The following is a 21,672-nucleotide window of genomic DNA, read 5'->3' as shown; positions in this document are numbered from 1 at the left end:
ATAGACCGCTGTGGACAAAAACCAATCTCCTGTTTGTGCAGTTTCTGATTCTACCCAGAACAAAGGAGGGGCACCAAGCATTCAGGAGGCTTTGCCCTGGCCAAGCTCTATCTAGTCTCCTAGTTGGCAGCAAGGCAAAAGCCTGTCCCAACATTCTCAGAAGTATTAGAGAAAGGAATAATTTTAGACACACACACCTAACTGCAGGTGAGAGCATTCTGGAATTTCTATTAGGTCCGTCACTGTTGGGAGCCGCCGACACCAGTCGCCTTACTTGGCGGACGTAGGGCCTGTGGGTGGGAGCGGAGCCTGAGCTAGATTGCCCCTCCCATCGAGTGAGTCAAGTTGGCGCCTGCTTCCTGCCCCCTGATTGCGCTGGCGACTTAAACAACCCGCTCTGTAAGATAGTCTGCCTAGCAACAACTGATGTTAGCCAATCAGCCCGCATCGCGCGCTTTGAACTGATTGGCCACTGTTACCCTATAAAAGTAAATGCCTCTCCCGCCACAAGGGAGAAGCACAGAGGAAGCACAGAGAGAGATAGAGAAAGTCCACCGGCGAGAAAGGGCTGGTGACAGAGCGGAGGCCTCGCGGGGCCCACGCGGAGACAAATAAAGGCAAGGTTGCACACCGCCAGACTTTGTCGTGTGTCTTTCCTGCCGGCCGGGAGCGACCCCGACATTTGGTGACCCGCACGGGGACTGATCAACCCCGAGACACGGCGGTGGTGTGCAACGCTCCAGCGTGGTGCTGCCGGACAGGTGAGTTGGGGATAAGCCTGGGCTCTGGGTGGCGCGCACCTACAGGGCTTTTAGACTCCCCTCAGGCTCACGCATAGGTGACGGGTTCTTTAAGTCACACGCGGTGAGTAACAGCCCTTAGAGGTTGAGGATGGGTAATTTACCGAGCGCGGAGGCACGGCCCTTGGTAAAGGCCCTTAGGAAGCTTTTAAAAGCTAGAGACCTCAGGGTAGGTCAAAAAACACTGGAACTATTCATAACAGAGGTAGATAGGGTGGCTCCCTGGTTTTTACCCACAGGGCATTTAAACCTGCCGTCATGGGAGAAGTTAGGCGGGGACCTCGCCTCGGCGGAATTGGGAGGCGATATTTCGCCGGCTATTCGCCCCCTGTGGGAAATGATACATGCGTGCCTTGACTCCTATGCCGAGTTGCGCCGCGAATTGTGTGCGTGCGCCGCTCGAAAAAAGCAGAGAGAGGAAAAAGGGCCCCCGAGCGCTCTCTGGCGGGGAGGAGATAGAGAGCCATCCGCTCCGCCCTGGAGCTCTTCTCCAGAAGCGGCTCCCCGCCAAGAGGCTGCTACAGGGAACCCTCCCTTCTCTCAGCCGGCACAGGAAGTGACGCCCCGTTCCACTCTGTCGCGACCGCCGTCCTATGACGTTGCGCTGCGGGGCGGACGGTATTTTCATGGGCGGCTACTCTGCCGAGCAGGCTGAGAAAAACGCCGGTTGAGGAAACGGGGGCTGGGGATTTAGCTTAGCGGCATAAGCGCCTGCCTTGTAAGCAGGCAATCGCGAGTTCGATCCCTGGCACCGATTAAAAAAAAAAAAAAAAAAAAAAAACGAAAAAGACCAAAAATAAAAAAAAATAAAAAATAAAAAATAAAAAACAAAAAGGGGGAGTAAGCCAAGGCCTGCCTCCAAAGGCGCGGTTATCTATGGCATGACAATGGATGGGCCCGGATCCGGTGGTTAGCTGGAACCGAGGCGCGGTTTGTGTTTTTCTGCAGGAATCGGGACGAGAACCACTGTGGGTCCCAGAGAGGTTGACATGCGACAAGTCCCTCGACTGAAGATCAGGCCTGTTCCACCAGAGGCCAACCGCAGACCCAACAACAAGATGAGCCCTAAAAGAACTGCAGGACAATCCCTTTTTGGGGAGCCTGGAATGGCTTGCTCCCCTATGTTTTACCATTGTTAGGTCCCCTGTGCTCCTTGCTTCTGCTCTTACTTATAGGACCATGCTTGCTCCGATGGGTCACATCATTTATTAATGGGCGCCTTGCGGCGGCCCGGCGTCAAATACGCCTGGTTGCCCATGCGGCCCTGGCAGCAGCCCGTGATGGGCACAATGACCCCCAGGCCTACGCATGGCTCGCTCGACTGGCCTACGACCGGGTCTAGGTGTGGCGGGTCTTCCGCACTCCTTCCCTATTGACACCACAGCAGGGTAGGTGAGTCAATGACGGGTAAGAGTGTGCCTCCTCAGCACGACTCGACCTAAGCCAGGCCCTACCCCATGGCGCACGAAAGCCGCTGGATTACTAGAATCTAACCAGATCTAGATGCCTCTCCGAGGGGATCACACGGAGGGGCATGAGTGCATGCCTATGTACATCCAGGTTCCGTCCAGTTCACTCCTGGCCCTGGAAAAAGGACGAGGGTCTCAAGGCCTTGGCGGACCCGGGGGCGGCCGACCAGGGTCCAAGCCAAGGGCCTACGGTGGGCCTCAACACAGGGCATAAGCCTCTGCACTCGATCCAGGGCGGGCTGCGATGCATACATTCATTCAAAGTAAATAAAATAGGGGGAGATGTTGGGAGCCGCTGACACCGGTCGCCTTACTTGGCGGACGTAGGGCCTGTGGGTGGGAGCGGAGCCTGAGCTAGATTGCCCCTCCCATCGAGTGAGTCAAGTTGGCGCCTGCTTCCTGCCCCCTGATTGCGCTGGCGACTTAAACAACCCGCTCTGTAAGATAGTCTGCCTAGCAACAACTGATGTTAGCCAATCAGCCCGCATCGCGCGCTTTGAACTGATTGGCCACTGTTACCCTATAAAAGTAAATGCCTCTCCCGCCACAAGGGAGAAGCACAGAGGAAGCACAGAGAGAGATAGAGAAAGTCCACCGGCGAGAAAGGGCTGGTGACAGAGCGGAGGCCTCGCGGGGCCCACGCGGAGACAAATAAAGGCAAGGTTGCACACCGCCAGACTTTGTCGTGTGTCTTTCCTGCCGGCCGGGAGCGACCCCGACACGTCACATCAAAGAGGCTTCCCGAGAGAGACATGCTTGAGGATTCTAAGCACGAAATCAATGTCAGGCAAGATTTCTTTAGGGAAAAGGCCTCTCGAGAAAAACTTCTGGGACTGTCCTTTACATCCTGACATTATTATCTCTCTTTCACATGTAAACGTCTCAAGGCCACCATGAGCCCAATCACCTTACTCCAGAGAACACACCTTACTCCACACTGGCCTGGTATCCCTTGAATGGCCACTATCCTAAGGCTTTGCTTCTCTGGATGGAGGTTTCCAGAGATGGATCTGCTTGTCAGCAAAGGAGCACTGGCAAGAGATGTGACTCCTGCTCTCAGGCCTTCGGGAACTGAAGTACCCTGACCACACCAGCCCTCAGCACAGTATGATGAAGACACAGTGTGGCCTACGTGTAGTTCATTAAAAAGAAGTCAAGCTTTAACAACCTGACTCTAATGCATTGTTTATCCAGACCACTGTAACTTAACATCCCATCAATATAAAATCAAGATATTTTATTTTATCCTAATTCTTTAAAATCTGCAGTCTCTTGTAATGACAGCATATCTCAATTCAGACCCATTGTATTTCACACACTCTACCAGGTCCACATGTCCCAGGAGGTCCTGAGCTGGACTGTATGAGGCCAGGTCTTAAGTACTTTCTCTTTTAGGTGCTACTGGAGCTCTCAGAATCCTACTGTTTCAAGATCTTAGAACAGGACTTCTGGAAGAACATGGCAGATAGATAGCAGCAGCTACAGAGGCTCTCTGAGATACCCCACTTTGAATCCAGGAATGCTGCGGCATGAGGAGTCCTAAGCAAGTGGAAATACACCCTGCCAGCCCAGCAACAAACTAAGCTAAAAGAAACCAACTGGAAATCCAATCCTGGTGCTATAACAGGAACAGATAAAATCTCAGCATGGAAGCTAGAACCCGCACCACTGGAAGCTACAATTTGAATTTCTTACTGCCGCTGTTGCATCCAAATCAGCAGGGCAGGGAGAGAGACGCGCGAAAGCTCTGAGAGCGGGAATCTGCAAACAGAGTTGAGAACAGGACTAGCAGGGAGCCCTACATCAACTTGCAGTGAGTGAGCGGAACGGGGACCCTTTCATAGAGTAGAAGGCTCCAGCAAAGGACAGTAGGGACTGGGCAGACTTGCCAGAACAGGGCGCCGCAGTGACTTCAGTCAGATATTTCCCTCTCAAGCAGGATTGGTGGGAAGTGCCTGGCCTGCGTGACACCACTAAGACCCAGTAGGCTAGCCCAAACCAGGTCCCAGTGCCTGGAGGTGCACCCTAGCAGCGAAGCCTTTGGTAGGTTGACCTGGAGGGGCAGGCCCAGCAGAGACTGCCCAGATCTGTGTCTCCCTAGTACACTGCAGTGGGCGGGAACACCTAGCTGGTGCAATTCAAACAAATTGTAACCAAAAAAGAGAAAAAAATTGGGTCTCCTACATTTGGTTGTATGGAAGGAACAAAAAGTATGAGAAAAGGAAGCAACAAGAAAGGGTCCTCAATCCCCAGTCCTGAGAACACTGATCCAGGAAAGGGAAACGCAAAGGAAGACAGAAAACATGCAATATCAGACACGGCACGAATAGACATAAAGTGATATCTCCAGAGCCTCATAGATGAGTTTAAAAGTGAATTATTTAATGAAATAAAGCAAGATATAAGTAGAATAGTAAGAGAAATGCTAAGGACCACCCAAGAAAAAACATTTGGTGGGATGGAAGAACAGAAAAAAAGGGGAGAATTGTTTGATGGAGAAAATAGAGAAAACATAGAATACATGAAGCAGGTTCAAAGAAATTACCAGAAAACTAAAAACTATCGAAAGCTGGTATAACAGCTTGAAAGAAACTAAGGATACATTATCTGAATTGGAGGGCAGACTTGTAATATGGGAGCATGAAATGAAAAACTTCTTAAAAATAACAAGAAAACAAACAGCAATAATACAAAGGCTTGAAGATGATAAGAGGATCTATAACCTAAAAATTAAAAACATAAAAGAAGAAATAGGGACACAAACAAATGGACTACAAAAGCTATTCACAGAAATAATTCAAGAGAATTTTCCTAATTTAGCAAAAGATAAAGATACTCAGATGTATGAGGCATACAGGACCCCAGCTACCTACAACCCAAACAGAGCAACACCCAGGCATATAATAATCAAAATTCCAGAAATCCAATATAAGAACAGAATACTAAAAGCCATCAGGGACAAGAAACAGATCACTTACAAGGGAACACCCATCAGAATTATAGCAGTCTTCTCAGCACAAACCATCAAATCACGAAGAGCATGGGGGGAAATAATTCAAGCTTTGAAAGATAACAACCTCCAGCCAAGATTGATATATCCTGCACAACTGTCCCTAGAAATTGATGGAAAAACAAGGAGCTTCCAGGATAAAGAGGAACTAGGGTATTTGCAACCACCAATTCAACTCTACAGAGAATACTGCAGGATATTCTAAAAAAGGAAAATACCAAGACTTCCGAAACAGTGGCAGAGAGGCCACAATGAATGGAGCAGAAAGTGAAATGAAGAAGACAAACTGACAACAAACAACAGAAAAAGAGCTCAACAGAAATGAGGCAGAGAAGATTAGATGGTCAGAACAGCTATTTTGGAGAAAACAAGACATCATAATAGCTAGTGCTGATTTGGTATCATCTTGCTTTGAAATCCCATCAAGCTTTTATTCTTCTGTCTCTATCAGTCTTAACAGGTTGTATCTTATTGGATTTTATTATATGTGATAATATAAGCAAAAACTTTTATAGACAAGGAGGTTATACAGAAACCATTGTTCATTTTCTGATACTTGGTTCTAAATACCCTGTAATAATGTCATTCTCTTGAATGGTTTTACATTTCCTTGATATGTTTGGTGCTACAGTATACAAAGTTATACTCAAAGATTTCAAGGAAAGAGACATTATGGTAACTACTTTTATGTCGGGATGTCTTGGGGTGAAACACTATTTTGCTTAAATGGTTATGCTTTGACCTGTGCTGTTTTGTTGTTATGCCCTCTTTTATCTCAGTCTCCTTTTTCTTAATTATTTACTTTTTTATTTTTTTCTTTTTAATTAAGGGAAAAATGAAAAAAAATAGCAGGATACATTATAGTAATCCACTTTCATTTCCTATTAACTTTATTTGAAACCCTGTATAGCCCTCACCATCTTGCTTTGACTGATTTTCCTCTATTCTGCTTTGCTTGATAGTACCAAGTTCGAAAGTATAGGCAACAACTGTAAAGACAATAAGATTCATTATGACACCCATTCTGGTTGACTATTATCTTCTTTTAAAGCCCTATAATATCTCCAATGTTTTGGTTTTATTCCTTACTGTTATGTTCAATTTTATTATAACTGATGATATAGGCAATTCTTTTTAAGATAGCAAGAGGAGCTATGGTAACCATTGTTGATCACCTAGTATTTTGTTTTTACATTATCTATTATGTTTATCCTTTTGATTTGACTGACTCTGTTCTGTTATGTCACATTTGGTTTTACTCTCTGAAAAAAAAGTAATAAGAACTGTGGGAGTAATAAAACCCAAAATGTATAATTGTCATTGTACAAAAGAAAGGAAAAGAAAGTGCTCCAAAAGATATAACTGCAAATATTTAAGTGTATAAGATAGAAAACAATATTACTGAGTTTTGTTGGATCATTGAACAAAACTGTTTCCAGTCTCACTGTTTGAAAGTCCACTTCATATGCTTTAATTTTGTAACTTCAACAACTATTTCTAAGATAACAATATGTAATCTATTAACTAGTGATTTCCTATTGTTTATTTTTTCTGAAATTCTGCATAACTTGTAACCTATTTCTGTTTTTTTTTTCTCTGCTTCCAGACATGCTTCTTGCATGAAAAGTAAAACTGGCAATGTCACAGTGGGAAAAAGCTTCAAAGCACGATAGCACTAGTCTGGCTCTCTTATTTCAAAATAATGCACGCATTTCTCAGAACTCTAAGTAAAATCTATTTCATTGAACTTCAATAACATCCTGAAGATTCTAACAGTGATATTTTTTAACTGATGACATGCAAATATATGATGATGTAAAGTTTTGGAACACCTACACAAATAGCAACAACAAAAGCAATGAAAGATAAATTGAAATCCAGCACAAAGGAGACAAGAAGCATGAGGAGTTCCAGTGCATTTACCTTTTCATCATAAGTACACCCATCTGACCAATTCTTAGTGTTCTAATAAATACAGCCAAGATGAGGCTTATGAGCAGGGCTCTTGAAGGACTCAAAGGAATGTTCTCGCCAAGTTTCTTATGAAGAGAACTAAATATGCATTCAGGTTCAGTGGTAATTTACCTAGTAAGAATTGCTTTGAAAGTATGTACCAAGAAAAATTCTGACATTTTTTCCTTCAAGGGCAGATGATTATTTCTACTAGCTTCTGAAAGGTGAAACGGATTACCAGAATACAAAAGGCAGTTCAAGTTGGAAAACTTTCTACAGGAACATACGTGAATGCATATAAAATAACTAATAGATAGCATGTAAAATAATTAATGTGTCATACGGACTCGGACATTCTCTATCACTACTTTTATTGCCCATAGCCTCAAAAAGTTACTTTTGCAAAAGAAGGCAAGTTAACTTGAAGTTAACTTTCTCCTTTCTAAAGGAAGGTTGGTTTCAAATATTGCTCAGCATACAGAATGAACTGTTCTGGCCTAATTCTAACTTACCAGCTGACTCAGCAGAGGCCAGGGGAAACCATAGCTTTTAGGAGGCCGAGCTGGCGTTCCCAAGGCTCTGACAGGACCCTGCCAAAGTCAGCAATTTCTTAAAAATGAGGTCAGACACAGGAACCCAGATGTTGTATCCACTGGCCTGTTCCATGGACAAAGACCGGCCCACACCGTACCTGCCACCCTCAAGACAGTCAGGAAACAAATAGCAGCAACATTGGCAGCTCTGAGTAACACGCTGCACTAGCACAGACCTGGGGAGACACCAACTGAGTCTGAAGCCACATGCAGACAGAACAATCAAGCAGATGAGAAACCTGCAAATGGATCAAGGATCATGACCATGTTTGCCTCTAAAAAGCAGAAAATAACAGAGACAAGAAGTAATTGAACACATTCAATCTTGAAATCTTTATGTCTCAGCCTCCCTAAAAATAAATCTGAATTACAAGATAAAAAGATATTAATAAATATTCCACTAAAATAAAATGAAAATGCATAAAAAGGTACAAATAGGCAAGCACTCCTAGATTCAGGGAAGTGTCCACCAAGACGTAAGTGAAATTCTGAAAGGTCTGAGATAAAAACTGTTCTAAAAAGTTGAAGTTCCAATCATTTTGGGTTTTCGGATGAGGAACGCTTGACCTGCACCAAGTGTTGGGGAGGATAAGGAGTGAGTGGACCAATGACACTGTCCACTGCTGGTAAAAATGTAAAGTGGTTCCCACAATTCGGGGTGGAGTGAGGGCTGCTGATCACAATAACCAGGTTCTTACTCCCGGGAACCACAAATCTCACTGTAGGTGTTTACTCAAGCAAAATGGAAACTTATACTGGCAAAAATCCTTTCCAGAACCCATGTGGTTCTCTGCCAGGGCTTGAAGCCTGTTGGCTTGCTTTCCTTTGAGGCTCTAGTAGTGATTTTATTTATAACCTCCACAAGTAAAAGCAATTCAATGGTCCTTTAGCTAGAGGATGGATAAATGCATGATGGATAAATGCAAGAGAAATACATGGCAATGCAAATGAACTAGTGCAAGCAACAATGTGGGTGAGGCTTACATTCACTTTCTTAATGGAAGTCAGCTAAGTTCAAAAGATTTGGACTAGGGGCAGGGGGTTTAGCTCAATGGTGCAGCACCTTCCTGGCATGCCTGTGGTCCTGAGTTTGATTTCTAATACCAAAAAAACTTTTTTGTACTACATGACTTTATTTAATACAAAATGAGTTCAAAGAGAAAACAGATGTGGTCATCTGGGGCAAGGCAAGAGGGTGTAAGTTTCAGGGTGACTGCATCGTTCTGTTTCTTGAATGAAGTGGTAGTTATGGGCTGCATGCAAAAGACGATTTTAATATAAGCTTAAAAAGTAAATAACATCTGCTTCCCCAAAATTGTGATTTTAATACTGTAAATTAAACACCCCTCACAGATACACTGAAATATCTAAAATTCACCCAGATTAAAGCCATCTAAAACTAAAATAAGTTTCTTAATGACAAAATGCTGGGATATGTGGATTTTCAAACTAGCAAGTAACAGATTTTTTTCAAAAACACCTTCTCACTGGTTGGCAAGCAGAAGAGTTCAGCCCAACACCTTCACTCTATATTCTAGAAAATGTAAACACAATGCCAGGAGGCTTCTGGAATCGGGCAGGCAGGTTTCTCCTCAGTTCATGATGAGCCCCGTATGCTGCCAGCAGAGAACGGGCACCTTTACCAAGGGAAAGCAGGACTTTCCCTGGGGCTGGCTGCTGCTTTCCCCTCAGAATCCCTGACCAACTGCTCTGAGAGCTTCCTCCTAACCTACTGCTGAGGAAATACTCTGCTCCCCAGGTCAAGGTTAAAATTCTTTGGATATCTTCTGACATCCCCCAAAGAATTACTGCTGCACTCAAGTCTTTGCTGCTTTTTAAAAACCAACTTTGGAATCCTAAACATGCCCTCCTCTTTGCTTCCATATGCCCCACATCACAAGGAAACTAAGCAGAAACACTCAGCCAGCGAGTAAGTCTATAAAGTGTCTGCCCAGGCAGGAGAGCTCACCTCTTCGCTGGGGAGACAGTCTATCTGTCCAACTGTCCCACACAGATGCGGTTCTCTCCCTGGGGCTCTAGGACCCAGCCTTCTCAGAAGCTTGCTTCCAGGATGGCCCCAGAGCTGCAGCTCATCTACTTATCAAAGATTCACTGAAAACCCATATTATAAGCAATTCAAAGCATGAAATGAAAATTGTGGCTTTCAACTCTTGTGATGACGAAAATGAGGAGCTGCCAAAAAGTCTGTGTTCCTTCATTTCCCACATCAGATTTCAAGAACACAAACAGCACATATCATATGAGATGAGAATATGGGCTCAGGGTGAAGCATTTCTACCAAATGTTGACCTCAGGATGGCAGAGAGAACATTTGCAATAAAAGATAATCTGGTAAGGATGCATAAGTAGCAAAAAGAAAAACTGACCTGAGCAAAAGTGACAAAATATTCCCCATATATACAATGCAATTAAAATAATGAATTACTATGCAGCTGGTCATACTGTTCAACTTGAACAACACGAATCAAAGTCTTACCACTATACTCGTGAGATAGACAGTTCGAGCCCTATCTTTATGCAGTTGGGACACCTAGAAAATGAGAGGGTTGAGTAAGAAGAAAATCTCAGAATTCCCTGCCGTAGGATGCTCTGCAGTTCTAGGAACTGGGAATAGATGTGGCAATGTATTGTCTTTTTTACACCACTAAAATAACAGCTCCTGGAAGGCAAGAATTGTTAATCACCCCTAGATATACAGCAGGGTGTCTGGCAAATAACATGTGCTCAATAAATGTACATTTGTACTGCCTTACCACTTAACCATCAGATTCCGTAAGCAGGAGTACTTATCGCTACACCAAGGTATTGTTTTTAGGTGGACCATGGCAGATACACAAAAATGTATGAGACACTGAGCTTATCTTTAAACTGGTAATACAGGTAGGAAAACAAGAAAGACTACTTGGAAAGACAGTAAAATGTTTCCAAGTCACCATGTGAGAGTGCTGAGCAAGATTGCACTAGGGATCTCTTTTGCAGAAATGGCTTCCCCAAGTGTGTGAAGTCCAGTGATGGATGGTCAAAAATTAAAAATGACAGTCATCAAATCTCATTTCCAGAACAGGCTGTCATGAGGGGGCAAGGGAATAAGGTGGTTTAGGATTTTTATAGATTAACAAAATACTATGCAAAAAAGGCCAGGTGTAAATTTGCCATTTCCACACCCAGTTAGGCCAGTACCAGGCTCCTCAATCCCACACTGCAGCCCAGCTCACTCAGAGGTCCTCCCTACCTTCCATTTTTCCTGGTCACTCTTGCTAGAACTTGCATGTCATCCTGGGCTCCACTTATTCTCCTGAGTTTGCATTCTGTTGCTCACTAAAGTCTCAAGCTCAGTCTCCTCCATAATCCTTGGGTTGTTCCTTTCTACCTGCTCTACGGGTAACTCAAGCTTTCACTTTGGTCACGACATTCTTGTTGGCTCCTTGCAATGACTTCATCCCTTAAATCAATGCTTCACAAGCTCTCTCTGTAAAGGGCCAGGAGGTAAATAGTTGAGGCTATGGAGGCCATACGGTATCTTACAAATACTGAACTCTTGGGACAAAGCACAGAAGTATTTATTTTAAAAAGCACATTAACAAATGACTATTTTACAATAAAATTTTGTTTGCAAAACCAGCCAGTGTGCTACAGATGACATGAGAATAAAGTGGTTGCCAGAAAGGTTTTCAAAAAATAAGAACATGAGTTCATAACTCTCTTGTCCAAATACCTGCAAGTCTCCCATTCCCTTCAGAGTAAGTTCTGGGGCTTATGTCCTAGCAAGACACACAAGTCTCTATATCCTTTCCTCTGCCTGTCCCTCTACAACTCTTAGGTCTGCACATACAACCAATGGTGACCTAATGCATTTCAGAACCTCCAGCTTCTTGTGCCTTGATAGGCACATCCTTGACTCCTCTTCTGGCAGGTGTCCAGGTGTCCATCTGGCAAACACCTGCTGTTCTTTAAAACCCATCACCAGTATCTTGTCTACTACAAAAACCTTCTGAGACCTGAATTTGAGACAAACTCAGGCGGTCTTTTGGTCCTCCAAGTACCGTGACATAAGTCTTTTATGATCCATGTGACAATGGGCTACAAGTGCCCAGAGACATATCTTCCACCATCATCTGTGTTACTGGACCCTCTATGAAGGTAAAGGATGTGTGTGACACACCTTTATAGTCCCTGGACCTAGGATGATATGTGGCTCACAGCTAGGTCATAATATCTTTTTCATTAATTAGTAAAAAAAAAATCATTAAAATTTCAATTTGGTGATCATTTGAGCTTGTATAACTTTAAAGAAATGTGAATTTTCTCGTTGCTATAACTTGGTTTTGCCAAGAATTTAATTCAACACTTGCTATTAAAATTTGTCCAGATGGAGGAATGAACTGTTTCTTTTTGAGGGTGATATAGTTCAAATTTTCCCAGTTTAAAGGAGATGTACTTTAAAACTGCTATTTAGCTGTCTCCGCACGAGTCTTTAATTAGCTGCTTGAATGATGCTGAGTATGTTACATCCTCTTGTAGAGAGCAAGGTCCTCAAGCAATTAGTTTATTCTATTAAATGTGACCCGCGTCACCACTGTGCCCATAGCAGGCAAACCTTCAAAGAGCACAGTGAATTCTAACAACTCCCAGGAACCAGAACACAGCCTCTAAAGCCAGAAGACATGAATTCAGACGAAAGATCATGTAAAGTGCATGGGTTTCCACCTAGTAAGCCTTGGAAAGTTTAAAAGACTGATCATATTCAGTTCTGGCAAAGGTAAAGTAAAGGAAACACCCTCACTGCACTGATGTAAACAGACATTATTCAGTGCCTTCCTCTGGGAAACTGATTTGGCAATTCTAGCACTCTAAAATGTACACCGTTATCTAACTCGGTGGTGCTCCTTCACGAGTTTTATCTGCAGACAGCACCACAAATGGGACAAAGCTACGTGTGCAAGGCTGTGCCTTTTCCCACAATCCTAACACTCACAGGCTATAGAGTAAAGGTTTAAAGCACCGTGCAGCAAGGCTCTGCAAGGGCTCTGTACTCGGAGCACCACCCACTGACGGTGCTCCTGGGTCTAACAGACATCTCAAGTACCCTTGTTTCAAATGGAAACGGCTGATCCTCAACCAGAAGATGACCCCATCCAGTTTAAGTCTGAAATAAAAACAAAACCCCAAATTTCCATTGTTCAGGTTAAAAACCAAACCAAATCCAAGGATCTCTCATTCTTGCCTGTTCTCTCTTCGTCACTCTTTGTCTAACCCATCAGGCAATCCTTCGAAGCATACTTTCAAAACACATCCAACCACACTGTGTACCTCCACTCGCCCTTCTTGTATCACTGATCATGTTCTCATATACTAAATAATTTACTTATTGCCCTGCTGTACACTGTCCATCTTCCCCAAATGGAACATAAACTCTGCAAGGGCTTCACCCACACTGGTGGGTCACGGGTACCAAGTGTCCAGTATTGTTCCTGGCATATAGTTTGCCAAATAAATATCTGCTGAATAAGTAAATGTATCTTAGGATTAAATCAGCCAGCAGGTTCCAGCTATTCCTGGAGAGAATGAAACAGGGATACATGTACTCATGGGGAAAGCTACCCAGAGGGAAAAGCAGTACCAGAAACCAAGCTGAACTGGTATGGAAAGACAGACATGATGGCATTATTAATTTGGGAAGAATGGAAATAACCTAACATCTCACCATCAGAGTAAGGTTTAAATCATTTTCACCACTGTCCCTCCCATACTTTAATATACCAGGTACATGGTATCAAGAATCATGTACCAGTATTTGTTTTGTCATATTAAGGCATCAATTTCAGGATGGGAAAAAAGGAGAATAATTGAGTGGAATATATAATATACCATTTTCTTTGAAAGAAAAAGGTATAAAAAGCTTTTATATGTATATTAACATAGAAAAATTGGGGGAAATCACACAGATAAATATAGACAAACATTCATAGACATAGAATAGTTAGTTTTGGGGAGTAAGGCTGAGAGCAGAATGGGGACTGGTTATAATTTTATTGTATTCCTCTGTTATGCCTTACTTTTGGCAAGTAGTCATGTAAACTTATCATCGCCGAGGGGCTTAATTTAACTAATCATTTCTATTCCCTGTTCCCTGACCTTATCAGGACAAAAATTGTGGGGCTGAGGATTTAGCTCAGCGGCATAAGCACCTGCCTTGCAAGCACAAGGTCCTGAGTTCGATCCCCGGTACCGGTAAGAATGAAAAAGACAAAAAAAAAAAAAAAAAAAAAAAAAGGACAAAACTTGCAAGGGTTCCAATACGACATGCAGGAGAGCAGGGAGGTTTGGTCTGTTTTGTTCACCGTGCTATCATCGCCAGTGTTAAACAAGTGCACCCCACACAGTAGGCACTCAAGCAACTCTAAAATCAGCCTTTCCTAGTAAGAACTCTCTATCAGGTAAAAACAGAAGAGGTAAGTCAAAAGGGCCCAAAATCTACAGAGAAAAGCAGCCAAAGTGTCCAGAAAAGGGAGTGGTAAGCCACAGAAAGGAGATAAATATTTACAATCTTTTTTGCTTCCTTTTCAGATTTCTATCTGTAATCATGTGTTTTTAAAGTGACTCTCTTTGGTACTGCTCCACAATTAACTAGAAAATTATGGCATTTACTGTCCTTTAGGCAAAGTTATTTCAGACAGTTGTCAAATGAGTAGATTTCCAAGAATCTAATCTTTATTCTGAGAAGAAATATACCAGCACAGTAAATCAGAACCGAGGCTTACTGCAGTGTGAAAGGCAGAAGGGGAGGAGGTTCTTCAGTCAGAAGAAAGGCAGCAACCTTTAAGATCAATCAACAGAGAGTAGAAACCTAAGCACTTTTTCATTTCCTATAGAATCCAGAATAAACTACCCAGTTTGTGGAAAAGAATATCTACTATTAAATACAAGGAAACCTACCCCTTCTTTTTTCTTTGTTGACATAATTTTTTGAGGTGTTTTACTTTTTTGCTTTGCTTTGGTAACAACTATAGCACTTAGCAAGCAAATTTCATGACAACTGCTCAGCCAGGCAAGGTGGTACATGTCTATAATCCCAGCACTCAAGAGGCTGAGGCAGGAGGATTGCTGTGAGTTCAAGGCCAGACAACTATATAGTAAAACCCTGTCTCAAAAAGGCCAAAAAAATTGCATAGCAACCGTTCAAAGTCTTTGATGCATTCACTCATACAAGTCTTTACTGAACAAATATTATGTACCAGGCATTGTGCTTAGAAATAGGAATCAGCACATACATCCATAAACAAGGGTGTTAGGCCTCTAAGAATGGAAAGTGAATTATAATTTTTCTCCTATCTCAGGTCAGATAACCACAAACAACAAACTTTCCAAATCATTTCATTCAAGAGGATACAAACTACCTAGAGAGCCACTTTCAAGCCCAGGATCTCTCCTTTACTCTCACATCTAAGATCTGTTAGTAGAAAAGTTAGGTAATATTTTCCCATTCTGTTTTTATGCCCAAATCTGTTAGCCCAGTGAAACTGTAAAGATGTCAACCTCCTTGGAAGGAGGAGAAAAACTCAGCAACCACCACTCAAGGGTTCTGTTAGGAGGAAAAACAATACTAAGTCAGATCGAGATGGCATTCATTCATCAACTCACTAGACTCTCAGGGAGCAAAGGGACTTTGTGACATTTTCATCAGGATAGAACCACTTGTCAAATAGGTTTCCCGATGGAAAAGGGAAAATTATGGTCCTTAGAGGCACCGCTTAGATCTAATTTTCCTGGCGTGACCATCTCAAATTAATCATGCAGATGTGCTGGAGGCAAACAACAGCAGAAACTAACCAAGAAGACCTGGAGACACAGGGCAAACAAGATCTTTGCATTGAGTATTTACAACATGTCAAATCCCACAAGTCATCAGGAGCCCACCGCTCTCACAGGCAGACACCAGTGGCAGATCCCAATGAATGGCTGGCATTGTTGTCTTTTCTTCCTCCCAGACTTCTTGAAAAAAATGCTATTACAGTTTTTCTGGTGCCAGAGTTTTTCTGGTGTCAGTATGACTGCATGGCTTGTGCTCACATTTAAATATTTGGGGTCTGATTATGAACATAAGACACATTTGTAAAAAGGAAAAAAAAAACATGCTGAGAAAATGGTAATTACTAAATGAACTGGATTTTGCCAGAAAAATATAGTTGCAAAGGGATAAAAAAGTATTTGGGGTATTTAGATGGGTTGGAGGGTCTTTTGATTTAGATTTTGTCTAGTCTGATGATCCTTTAATTTACTTTAACTTTATAAATCCTTTTACCTTCAGTTATACGTATTCTTGTAATTCACAAATGAACCTCCCCACCCAGTCCCCAACCTCGAGTCCAAAAATTGGGCCAAACATGTTTTTAAAAAGCAGCACTGATTTATTTTATCCTGGGCCCAGCAACACAGTGCAGTTGGAGTTTGCAAAAGCTGTGTGCTCCCAGCAAAACTTTCCAACCTTTTGTAGATATCACAGTTTACAAAGTAAGGGGTTATGGGCATGGATCAGGAAATCTGCTAAGGAAATGTTTCCCTTAGCAGAGGACGGAGTAGTCTAGCAGCAATTAACCATCCTTTGTCAGCTTGTTTTAGCACCACATCTGTTATTTGTAGAGGGCAACAATGATTAACATATCAATTAGGTTAGGTTACCAGGGATTTACAGTTGTTTACAAAGGGGGAGCATTGATTAACATATCAATTAGGTCACCCAGAGGGGGGGAAAATGCATACAAAACAGTAGGCAGCATTACAGGTACTTTGGTCATATAACTTAACACAAACATAACAAAGCTCTTTTTGTTAGTGTAGAGCAGTATCTCCCAAATTCTAGTACCAAGAACATACTGAACCAGCATCAAAAGCATATGGGTTTAAATACGTGTAGGAACCATGCAATAGGCAATCAGAGTTGTATCAGATCACCAGTTTTATATGACACCCTGTAAGATCAAAGGGAAACTACAAGTGAGCTTTTCAAGAGCTGGTATCGTTAATCATGGTCCTTGGCTCCTTTGCAAACACAGAGATCTCATTCTTCCCTGCTCCCTTTTCTATCCCAATCGAAAGGCTAAGAATGAATGGCAAGCCTTGAGAAAAGGGAGGGGAGCTGTCTCAACCGACTCCTCCTTCAGATGTGCCTCAGGAAAAAGGCCAACTATGATCAACTACTTCCACAGCTCCATTCATTCACAGCACACTTTCGACTCCCATACACCAGAACATACAGTACTTATGAGTGCCACTTCCTGTTACCGAAAACCCCAACGAAGTGGTTTTCTGCAAGCTTTCTGAGAACCTGGGCTTAGTGGGTTGCCGTCTCCAGTGGATACACTGTGGGGCCCAGCACAGACTGCTTCTTCTGGCCCCAGCTAAATGAAGTAGTATAGCTCCAATCTCTTGCCTCCCCTAGGAGAGGTTTCATAACAAATAAAACTGCCTAGGCTTCCTGCGTAGCAAGCATCAGCAGGTAAGCCTGAAGTCTGAAGGTAATAACAGACTGACGAAAGAGCCACAATATAGCAAAAACAATCACAGATCAATTCCACATCTCTCTAGCCAACATAACATACCCAAACACCAAACTTCAAATGTTTTCTAAAACACTGCTACAGAAATACAACTTGAGGGCTGGGGGTTAGCTCAGTGGCACAAGTGCCTGCCTGGCAAGCGCGAGGTCATGACTTGGATCCTCAGTGAAAAAAGAAATACAGCTTGCAATATGCAGCCTAAGAAATGACAGGGGACAGCAAACCGTACAGTGTGATGGGAATGAGGGGATGAGAAGCGTGTCTCAGAAGGAATCCCTTTCCTCTGTCCCTCCCCTTCCACTACACAAAAAGAAAAAGGCAGTGAGAGGCAAAGACAGACTGCTTCTGTTTGTTCAGCTGCGAAATCAAGTCTCTTGTTGATACCATTAATCTGCTTATAATATTTCTAACTCAGCTGCCTGTAACACTGGCACCAAATGGACTTGTGTTATTTAAAAAAAAAAAAAAAAAACCTACATAGCTTAAAATGTAAATTCAAGGAGTTCTGAAATCAGAGAGAACTCATCTGCAGTCCCCTGATACAGTAAAAACATAGCCCAAGAAGCTCAGAAAGTACCTTACCTGACAGCTCTGGAGCACTGGATCCTGATGACTGTTGCTAAAACTGTTAAAAGGAAACTTCCTTAGACCATTAAGTTTAGTAGAACTTATTCAAACAAAATGCAACAAAAACTATTCAGAAATCAGGCAGTTCCCAGGACCAAAGCAGACTCTGAGAACTTCAGCACTACAGCCCAAGAGCATTTATGAGCCTAGAAAACAACTTACCTACCTGTGTGAGGGCATTCACCAGGCTCCCCGCCCCAAGCAGGCACCGCACACAATCCAGGGGGAGTCCTTCAGCTGCCGTGTGCAGGGCCCTAAATCCTTCCTGAAACATGTGGGAAAGGTAGGAGGCAGAAATGGGCAGATGGCCAGCTCTCCACACCCTCCTGTCCTTCCAGCCCCACTCTACTGTGCTCCCTGGCCAACCTGGCCCCCCAAATTCTCCCTCTGTCAGACACCCATCCTCCACCCCACAGCCCACTCAGTCTGGCTTCTAGGTGCTGCTCTTTGCCCTTAGGTGTCAGCTCCCTGGCTCCAGGGCCTCAGCCAGGGAAAACCAGGCCACGTTTTGTTTTCCTGTCTTTTTTGTTGTTGTTGGTACTGGGGATCAAACTCACGACCTCATGTTTGCCAGGCAGGCACTATGTCACTAAGCTCAGGCTGGCCTTGAGCTCACTTTGTAGCCCAGGCTGGTCTCGTACTCTCAGTGATCCTCCTGCCTCAGCCTCTGAAGCACTGGGATTACAGGCCTGAGCCACATGCCTGGGGATTCTTGAGGACAGGGAGCTCCCCCAATGGCTGGTGACTCACGGCATTCCGCTCCAGGCCAATGTTTACTAGTTTTTGCAGCACAGCTGTGTGGCCCCGGCCGGCAGCCAGGTAAAGCACCGTGTTCCCCTCCTGCAGGAGGATTGGGCCTGAGGGGCCCCACCAGAGCCACCCTCATTTTACAGAACATAAAGCTGAGGCCCAGGGAGCAGAAGGGACATGTCCAGGCTCACAGAGCAATCCTGTGACAAGCAGTATCTTGAGCACCAAGCAATGCCACCCGACCCTAAGCACTGTACCCAAAACTACAAGCAGAAGCTCTTGCAAGGTCAAGCCCAGGTCTCTTTCCTTATACTGCAAACAGACGAGTTACTTTCAAAATAAAACAAAACAGACCCTATTTTCCATGTGCCCACCCAATGAGTCCTTCCTCTTGTACCCCAGATCATCCTGGTGTGCTTGGGATCTAAAATGTTGCCCAAAGGGCTCATGTGCTGAAGGCTCAGTCAGCCGGACATGGCAATACACACCTGTAATGCCAGCACTCAGGAGGTTGAGGCAGGAAGATCATTGTGGGTTTGAGACCAGCTTGGGCTACAAAGTGAGCTCAAGACTAGTCTGAACTACACAGTGGGAGCCTGTCTCAAAAACATACACCAAAAAAAAAAAAAAAAAAAAGTTGGCTTGGTCCCCAGAGCAGCAATGTCCAACACGGGAGAAACAGGGGACATGAGTGGTTTATGACCATCAACCCATCCGTCAGTTCATAAGCTGATGGGTTGCTAGGAGGTGACAGAACCTAGACAGTGCGACCTCACTGAAGGAGGGGATGTGTCCCACAAAGGATAGCTTGCCCCCTTCTTCTCTCTCTTCCTTGATTCCTGGCTGCATGGAGTAAGCTGCTTTCTTCGCCTCTTCCCTCCCACCATGATGTTCCACTTCTCCACTAGCCTAAAAACAATGCAGCCAGCAACCCATGGACTGAAACCTCACTAACCATGAGCCAAAATATGCCTCTCCTTGCCACGCCTGCCATCCCAACACTAGGGAGCCTGAGGCAGGAGGCTCACAACAAATTCATCAGACCCCAGCTCTTATCTAGGCCCATGGTGTGGCTTTCCTGTGTAGAAAACCTGCATCCTGGGCACCTTTGGGCTGTCAACCCATAGCCTAGGCCTGCCCACAGTACTTGCTGGGAATATCGCTTGCACTCCTGGCCTTGGGCACCTGCCCCTCCAGCACGGCTGCAGTCAGAAGCAGGCATATATGAGATACCAGTGCTGCAAGGGTGGCAAGGACTTGTGTACCCTGGTCAGGAGCCCAGAGCCTCCCAGTCGCAGTACCTTGTCTTTGACATTGTGATCACAGCCGTAGCCCACGAGGAAGTCCACAGCCTCCTGATGCCTGTGCTCAGCAGCCCTGTGAAACGCTATCTTGCCCAACTGGCCAGGAGGAGAAGGCCAATAAGGTCGCCTCGCTCATCACAAGGAGTAGCCTCCTTCTCCCGGCTCTGTTTCTCCATCACTCTGGGGTCAGCAGCCCCAGACACTCTCCCTGCATTGCCTCGAAAGCCCTGACCCCACTTCCCACCAATACCCATTTGGGGGGTGCCCAGAGCTGCTGCAGGCCTTTGGTGGTCCCTGCTGCCTCCCCACCTGGGGTTTCCGAGGTCAGGGCAGAGATCTCCATCAGGGCCCAGAGCCCTCTGGCCTCTCCTACAGATCAACCACAGAGCCCTGCCCCCGCTCCAGCAATGCTCCCAGTCTGGTCCAGTCTTTCCCAAATCCAGTTCCTTCGCCGTATTCCACCTCCTTTCTCCAGCCTGGCTTCTCCTGAGTCAGCTCGTATCCCGCAGTCATCTGACCACATCCAGCTTGCGTTCTCCTATGTATGTCAGAACAGCGCCTCCAGATGCACACAGTCCACGCATGCATAACTAGAGAAGGCCCTCGCCTTGCGTAAGAGTGGCCTAGGACCCCCAGCCAAGGAAAAGCCCAGGATCTTGAAGCAGCTCTCACCTTGTTCTTGTGGTCCAGGGCTACGTCCTCCAGTTCCTCCATCATGAACGCCAGCACAGGCATGTGGCCTCTCAGGGCAGTACAGTGCAGTAAGGCCAGCCAGTCCTGGAAACAAACCCAGGCTGGGCCCTGTGGTCTGCGGAGGGGCCCCCTTCTCATGCACTGCGTCCCCAGGACATACTGCCCACACACGACACTGCACGTGAGAGCCGGGCCAGGGTGAAAAACCCAGCTCCGACCCGCAGCTCAGCTGTGTGCCCCAGACCTGGCACCTCTGTCTCCCTGAGCTCCCCTCTCCACCCAAGTCCAATTAGACAGTAATCCTGACTGCCTTGGTGGCGGCTAGAAGGGTAAGTGACATTGCCTGTAAGAAAAGTATTTTATAAATTTAAAATTTTTTCCAAAACTTTATGTGACCAGACAGGACAGTGCACAACTATAATCCCAGTACTCAGGAGGCTGAGACAGGAGGCTCACCCTGAGTTCCAGGCCACTCTGAGCTACATAGTGAGCTTCTGTACTGCAGAGAAAAAAAAAGTAGAGGAGGGAGAGGAAGAAGGCACCAGTGGGGGAGTCGGGCACTGCGACTTATTGGGGCCTCAGACTGCATGCACCCCACTGTGCAGCAGGAGATGCCAGGCTCCCTCAGGTGCCGGTGCCCAGCCCAGAAGTCACACACAGCACCTCCCATTCTTCTCCCAGCTCCCTGAGGCAGGTAGGAGCATCCCATTTCCAAAGAGGGAAACTGAGGCTCAGAATGATGAAGTAACTCACAGTCCCACCAGAGCTGGTAAATGGAGCCCTGCCCCTTGTACCCCACAACACTGAGCAGATGGAGAGGAAAGAGCCTGGGAGGAGGACACAGGAGGCCTCTGGGCATCCTGATGATTCCTCTCTCATTAGCAAGGAGCCTGGT

General features: G+C 44.9%; 1 protein-coding gene across 1 annotated transcript in view; it reads right to left on the bottom strand.

Annotated features, from left to right (window-relative positions):
• The window catches only part of LOC106025863 (endogenous retrovirus group K member 113 Gag polyprotein), a 104,474-nt gene extending 84,414 nt beyond the window's left edge, over positions 1 to 20,060 (bottom strand). The window contains exons 1-2 of the transcript XR_010050058.1: positions 18,193 to 20,060; positions 17,986 to 18,028 (exon numbers count right to left, since the gene is read on the bottom strand). The gene's annotated coding sequence lies outside the window, so the exon portion shown is untranslated. The remainder of the gene's footprint in view (positions 1 to 17,985; positions 18,029 to 18,192) is intronic.
• Positions 20,061 to 21,672: the final 1,612 nt, after the last annotated feature.

Source organism: Cavia porcellus, unplaced genomic scaffold (genome assembly GCF_034190915.1).
Source record: "Cavia porcellus strain 051 isolate PalLab524CR breed Dunkin Hartley unplaced genomic scaffold, mCavPor4.1 scaffold_10, whole genome shotgun sequence".
Lineage (NCBI taxonomy): Eukaryota > Metazoa > Chordata > Mammalia > Rodentia > Caviidae > Cavia > Cavia porcellus.
This window is presented reverse-complemented; position numbering and strand designations above follow the sequence as displayed.